This window comes from Phoca vitulina, unplaced genomic scaffold, assembly GCF_004348235.1.
Source record: "Phoca vitulina isolate PV1807 unplaced genomic scaffold, GSC_HSeal_1.0 scaffold69, whole genome shotgun sequence".
Classification (NCBI taxonomy): Eukaryota; Metazoa; Chordata; class Mammalia; order Carnivora; family Phocidae; genus Phoca; species Phoca vitulina.
In genome coordinates, this window is record NW_022589772.1 from 1727789 (window position 1) to 1734945 (window position 7157).

The following is a 7157-nucleotide window of genomic DNA, read 5'->3' on the forward strand; positions in this document are numbered from 1 at the left end:
GTACTAGAAAAACAAGAACAAACTAATCCTTAAATTATCAGAAGGAAGGAAATAATAAATATTAGAGCAAAAATAAACAAAATAGAAAGACATAGAAAAGAGCAAATAAAATTGGCAAGACTTTAGCTGGACTAACCAAAAGAGAAAAAGAAAGAAAACCCTCATATAAATAAAATTATAAATGAAAGAGGAGACCTTACAACTGATACCACAGAAATATAAAGTATCATAAGAGAATACTATCAACAGTTACATGCCAACAAATCAGATCACCTAGAAGACATACATAAATTCCTAGAAACATACAATATCAATACTGAATCATGAAAGAACAGGAAATCTGAATAGACCAATAATGTGTAAAGATATTGAAGCAATAATCAAAAACCTCCTAACAAAGAAAATCCCAGGACCAGATGGCTTCGCTAGTAAATTCTTCCAAACATTAAAAAAAAAAAAAAAAAAAAAAAAGAATTAATGCCAATCCTTTCAAACTCTTCCAAAAAAACTGAAGAGGAGGGAACACTTCCAATCTCCTTTTGAAGGCCAGGATTACCCTGATACCAAAAGCAGACAAGGACATTACAAAAAAATAAATAAATAACTATAAGCCAATATCCCTGAAGAACATAGATAGAAAAAATCCTAAAGAAATATTAGCAAACTGAATTCAACAGCACATTAAAAAGATCATACACAATGATCAAGTGGGATTTATCCCTGGCATGCAAGCATGGTTCAACACATGCAAATCAATAAGCATAATATATCCCCTTAACAGAATAAAGGATAAAAATCACATGATCATCTCAATAGATGAAGAAAATTACAAGCAGTATGGAAAGTAGTAGTATGGAGGCTTCTCAACAAATTAAAAATTGAACTACCAGATGATCCAGCAATCCCACTAGTGGGTATATATCAGAAGGAAATAAAATCATTATCTCAAAGAGATACCTGTACCCCTGTGGTCACTGCAGCATTATTCACACTAACCAAGACGTGGAAACAATCTAAATGTCCATCAACAGATGAATGGATTATATATATATATATATATAATATATATAAGGATAACATATTACTCATAAAAAAGAAGAAAGTCCTGTCATTTTGGCAACATGAGTAGACCTGAGGATATTATGCTAAGTGAAAAAAGTCGGACCTAAGACAAATACTGTACAATCTCACTTATATGGGGAGTCTAAAAAAAAATGAACCCACACAGAAACAGAACAGATTGATTGGTGGTTGCCAGAGGAGTGGGGTGGTCAAATGATGAAAGTGGTCAAAATTTTAAAAAGAAAAAAATGAGTAAAATTAACAAAACAGACCCATGAAATCTACATACAAAATTTTAAGTCGAACTCACAGAAGCAGAGAGTAGAATGGAGGTGGTTGGGGCTGGGGAAATGAGAAGATGTTTGTCAAACAGTACAAATTTTCAGTCATAAGACCAATAACATCTAGAGATCTAATGTAGAGCATAGTGACTATAGTTAATAATATATATCGTATACCCGAAAGTTGCTAAGAGAGTAGATCTTAGGTCTTCTCACTACACACCTACACAAATGGTAACTATGTGAGGTGATGGATGTGTTAAATAGCTTAATTGCCATAATGATTTCGCAGTGTGTGTGTGTATGTGCATATATATATATATCAAATCATCACATTGTACACTTTATTTTTTTTAAAGATTTTTATTTATTTATTTGACAGAGAGAGACACAGCGAGAAAGGGAACACAAGCAGGGGGAGTGGGAGAGGGAGAAGCAGGCTTCCCGCGGAGCAGGGAGCCCGATGCGGTGCTCGATCCCAGGACCCTGGGATCATGACCTGAGCCGAAGGCAGACGCTTAACCATCTGAGCCACCCAGGTGCCCCACATTGTACACTTTAAATACAACATTTCTTTGTCCATTATACCTCAGTAAAGCTGGGAAAAACCCAGTTCATATGGTAAATCTTAAAAAAAAAATACAAGACCTTCTTGATGGGGGGGAAAACACTGGACAATTCACTGGAGATTATACACATCGTTGGTTTTCCACTCTTAAGCAGAGGACCACACTTTGATGTAAATATCTTAGACATTAACCAGAGTGCAAAGAAGGAACCAGAATCAGTAATTTCTTAAGGTCTCCTCCAATTCTGGCATCCTGAATTTCTGTACTAAAACCGTCTATATTTCTGTTAGGACTTCTGGAATAGAATACCGCAGGGTAGGTGGCCTAGACAACATAAATTTATTGTCTCACAGGTGCTGAAGCCTGGAAGTTTAAAATTTGGGCATCTGCAGGGTTGCTTCCTTCTGAGGGCTATGAGGGAAGGATCTCTTTCAGTCCTCCCTCCTTGGCCTGTAGATGTCCATCTTTTCCCTATGTGTCTTCACATTACCTTCTCTCTATGCATGTCTGCTTTTATGCCAAATTTCTCAGTTTCATAAGGACGCCAGTCATATTGGATCAGGGCCCATCCTAGTGACCTCATTTTAACTTGATTACCTCTGTAAAAATCTATCTCCAAATAAGGTCATATCCTGAAGTATTGTGAGTAATGACTCCAACATATACTTTTTTTGTGTGTTTTAAAGATTTTAGGGACGCCTGGGTGGCTCAGATGGTTAAGCATCTGCCTTCGGCTCAGGTCATGATCCCAGGGTCCTGGGATCGAGTCCCGTGTCGGGCTCCCTGCTTAGCGGGGAGCCTGCTTCTCCCTCTGCCTCTCTCTCTCTCTCTCTCTCTCTGTCTCTCATGAATAAATAAATAAAAATAAAATCTTTAAAAAAAATGAAGATTTTATTTATTTATTTGAGAGAGAGCGAGCATGAGCAGGGGGGAAGGGCAGAGAGAGAGGGAGAAGCAGGCTCCCGGCTTAGCAGGGAGCCCAATGCGGAGCTCCATCCCTGGACCCTGGGATCATGACCTAAGCCGAAGGCAGACGCTTAGCTGACTGAGCCACCCAGGTACCCAGGACTCCAACATATCTTTTTTGGAGGGACACACTTCAACCCATAACAAAGAGTCTCACATATGTACAGTTACATTGCCACTAACTAGTATTATCCAATGACATAGACTGTTACCCATAGAACTATAGATTTTCTTGTTTCTGGGGAACCTCGAACTGATCTTTAGTCTTATTTCACCTGTCACCTAGGCTTCTGAGATAGAATGATGGATTCTAAGCAATTATACATGCTGCACTTTTACATAAAAAATGGGAGAAAAGTTTCCTCTCCTCTCAATTTTGGCTTTTGCTGAGGTCTCAGATATGTTTGGAAGTTTTAAAATTAGAAGTTCACATTGCTCTCCTCATTCATAATGTGAATAACTGGGGACAAGGAGAAAATACCCTGGGTAGTTGCTAATATACCCCAGATAATCAAGTCAGCATTTTTTGCTATATGCCATATATTTTCATAAATCCAACAGCATCTATAAGACAGCAGGAAGGTAGACTTAGCCAAAAATACAATAGGGCCTGGTGGGTTAGGTTGATCTCCCAGAGTGTACAGCACTCTTTAATTTGGCAGAACATTAGTGTCTTGGGAAACTAAGTTTTTAGTTCAAGATTACATTGAGCTCAAAGAAGGAATTTGAACAGCTTCCTGAATTTGACAAGATTGATTCATTCAATGATTATGCACTGGGCACCTCTTTTGTGTTCTGTGCTCTGCTAGGCACTCTGAGGATATTCACTAAGGGATGCAGCTTCTATTCACAAGGAATTTAAGTTAACAGGGAAGATAAACAAGTACACAGCTAACCTGAAAGCAAAACAACATGAAATAAGTACTTTAATAGAGCTAGAAACAGAGTGCCGTGGGGCCCAGAGAAGAGAGACATTGATCACGTCCGGATTTCTTCTTAGGAATGTACATTAACACCAGTGTTTGTGCTTTTGCTTTTACTTAAAAATCTGGAAGGTGAACTTGGGAAAACTTTGCAGTCACATTTTAAGAACTCATCCTTGAAACCAGAAGGGTAAAGCTGAATCCTGCTGCTGATAAACACAAAGTTATATATGTGCGTCAAAGGAAAAAGCTGCTGCATTAGTTAGGCCGTTCAATCAAATGTACCTAATCCTACCTCAATCTAAATAGAACACAGCCATACCTTTTCCAGTCCAAGCATACAAATAAGCCCCCAAAAACCTGCCCAGAGGACGGAAAAGTGAAATTACTGCCGTTTCATGAAATTTATGCTGCCAAAAATGCCATTTAACTTAAGCTGCTGCTAGAGAAAAACATATTTAATTAAATGCGTGGCAGAATCATCATGGTTTCCTTTGTGGGATGGAGAGGTGTTCACTCTATGCTACCCGTTATGGTTGCCAACAGTTCCTCTTGGTGAATAAAACATTTAAGATGAAAGGAAGAAAGAAAGAGAACATGCTGCTTTTCCTCCTTGAAAAAGAGAAAATTATTCAAAAGTCAGGAAGATTCTAAAAGAAACTTCAACGTGCTTTTATGGTAATCAAAATCAGCAGCAGGTACTTATTATATATTCCAAAGCTCAAATGAACTTATACCTCCCATTGAAATTCTATAGTTACTAAAAAGAGGATTAGAATGCTTGTTATCTAAATCACATGAAGGGTTTCCTGAGTAAACACAAAATAAAATTCTGAATAACCTTAAAAATTATTAATTCTTACAATGTTTGATAGAAACAGAATCGAAAAGGATTGTAAAATTATTTAGCTCAAACCCATCATTTGACAGATCAGGAAAATGAGGTCCAGATGGCAGAAAATGACCTGTCCAAGGTTCCTACAGCTAATGGAACTCGAATCAGCACCCAGGTCTGCTTCCCAGTCTGTTTATTTTTCCAATAGACTATTTAGCCCTTAAGAATACAGAATTAAAGATATTAACTCATGTTTTAGGCATAAAAACCAGGCTGACTATTATTCCCAGTTTAAATACATGGACTCTGGAAGCAGACTGCTTAGATTTAAGTCCTGGCATCTCCACTTACCGGTTGTCATGTTTAGTCAAGTACCAAATCGCCCTGCGTCTTATTTCCTCATCTGTAAAATGAAGATGATAGAATATCCTACCTCAGAGTTACTGCGAGCAATAAATAACAAGTGTGAAATGACTAGATATGTGCCTGAAACATAATGTGCTTTACTGTTATTATTTCAATAATCTAAATCAATGATGCGAACATGTTTCCGTGTTGCGAACGTTGCCTTCCACCAGCCTAATTGTAGCAAAATTTAGAAGCAGCTGAGTTTATCTCTTTTGTGCCCATTCTGTCTTGATGAGCCCCCTTTATTCATTTTTCTTTTGTGAACCCTCTATCTTTGGGTATCCACTGTCTGGACTACATTGCCTATATCCCATAACAGCTATTCCTTGCTTGGTTCTATCAACGTCTGGAGGAAATATCTGTACTCAAATTTGCCAACCATTTCCTCCTCACCAGAACTGCCTGGTTCCACTCCCTTGAGGCCCCATGAAGTAATATCTGAAATGTTAAAACATACTTGTTTAATACGTTGCCCTTTCTAAGAATATTGTGCTTTTAAGAGAAATTGTAGTATTGTCACCTGAACATTAAGATGACTATCTAATTAGGGAATTTTAGATATTGTGGTAGAACAGTAGGAAAGGGACAAGGAATCAATGACTTTCAAGTATTTGTTGTTATTTCAGTTAATTCACAAACATGAAATATATTATTCTCTTCCATTTCAGAGATAAGGACACCAAGGCTCACAGAGAGGAGGTGACTTGCTTGAAATCATATAACTAATAAATCCAAGTAGTAGCTTGCAGACTCTAGTCTGTCTGGTTCCAAAGTCCACTCTCACTATTTTTGATATAGAGTTCTGTATTCAGTGCTCCTCATATCACACCGTATGTGCAAATGGCTCTTGTGGAAGTCTTAAGAGTGGCTCTTTTTCCCTAGGAACTGCTGACCTGCCCTCAGGTTGGCATCATGATTCAAAATATATCCAGAACACTTGGTATACTATACTATAATAGATAGAAAATTGAGGTACAAAATAAAAGGCATAATGTGCCTCATATAGCAATTTTTGAATATACTATAGAGCAAACACTCATGTCTGTTACACACGTGAGCTCTCTGTTTGTCTATCATGAAACAAAAGGATAAGGCAGAAATAAAATAGGTTCAATGGACATGTTTTCAACATGTCAGTGGACCTAACTGAATAGTTATTCCACAGAAGAAAGTGCAACATGGTGCTTATATTAAACCAAACAAGTACATTTTGCAGGAAATGAGGAACCAATAATTGTTGACAGGAAAGAAAAAAAATATTACATGAAAGCATAAATACACAATGACTTTGCATTAAATCTGGGATGTATTGGTTGCTAAGGTGGAAGAGCCCAGGACATATGAAATAATCTGCAAGCACATGAATTAGCATAAATATGTCATGAGATTGTCAAACTCTATTCAGAAGGGCTTAAAGTTTTATATCTGGAAAAAGCATTTTTATCATAACTTATTCTTTGCTGAATCACCTCATCTTATAGTTCTAAGAGAAGAAAAGCCAGTTAGAGGGTTTACGTTGATTTATTAACTTCTCCAGAGTGTTTCTTTGATAAATGTGTCTTCTTAGAGCTTCTCAGAATGACCTCTGAAAGGGACATACTAAACCTTCCTTTTATTTCCATGGTTCATTGCATATTATCAGTCAATAAAGTAAACATAATATACACAAAACAATTTGCTAGATATGGAGAACACAATGATAGTATGGAGCTTAGATGGTACATAGGAAGAAAAGCCATCAATTTAAGGAAATAACAGTTAAAAACACATAAGCTAAGTAGTATGAACAATGAGTGCTCTAGAACAGGTGAATGTTTCTGCCAGCTAGAGTATCAGAATGAAAATGTGTCAGCCTTCATAGTTGAGTTTATTGCACATAATTTAAGTCTTTTTTAAAAAAGGATTTATTTATTTATTTGAGAGAGAGAGAAAGGGGGAGAGAGGAGAGTGGGGCTTAAGGGCAGAGGGAGAGGGAGAGAGAAACTTAAGCAGACTCTGGTGCTGAGCGCAAAGCCCAATGTGGGGCTTGATCTCATGACCCTGAGATCGTACCTGAGCCCAACCCAAGAGTTGGTTGCTTAGTTGACTGTACCATCCAGGTGCTCCCCCCCCT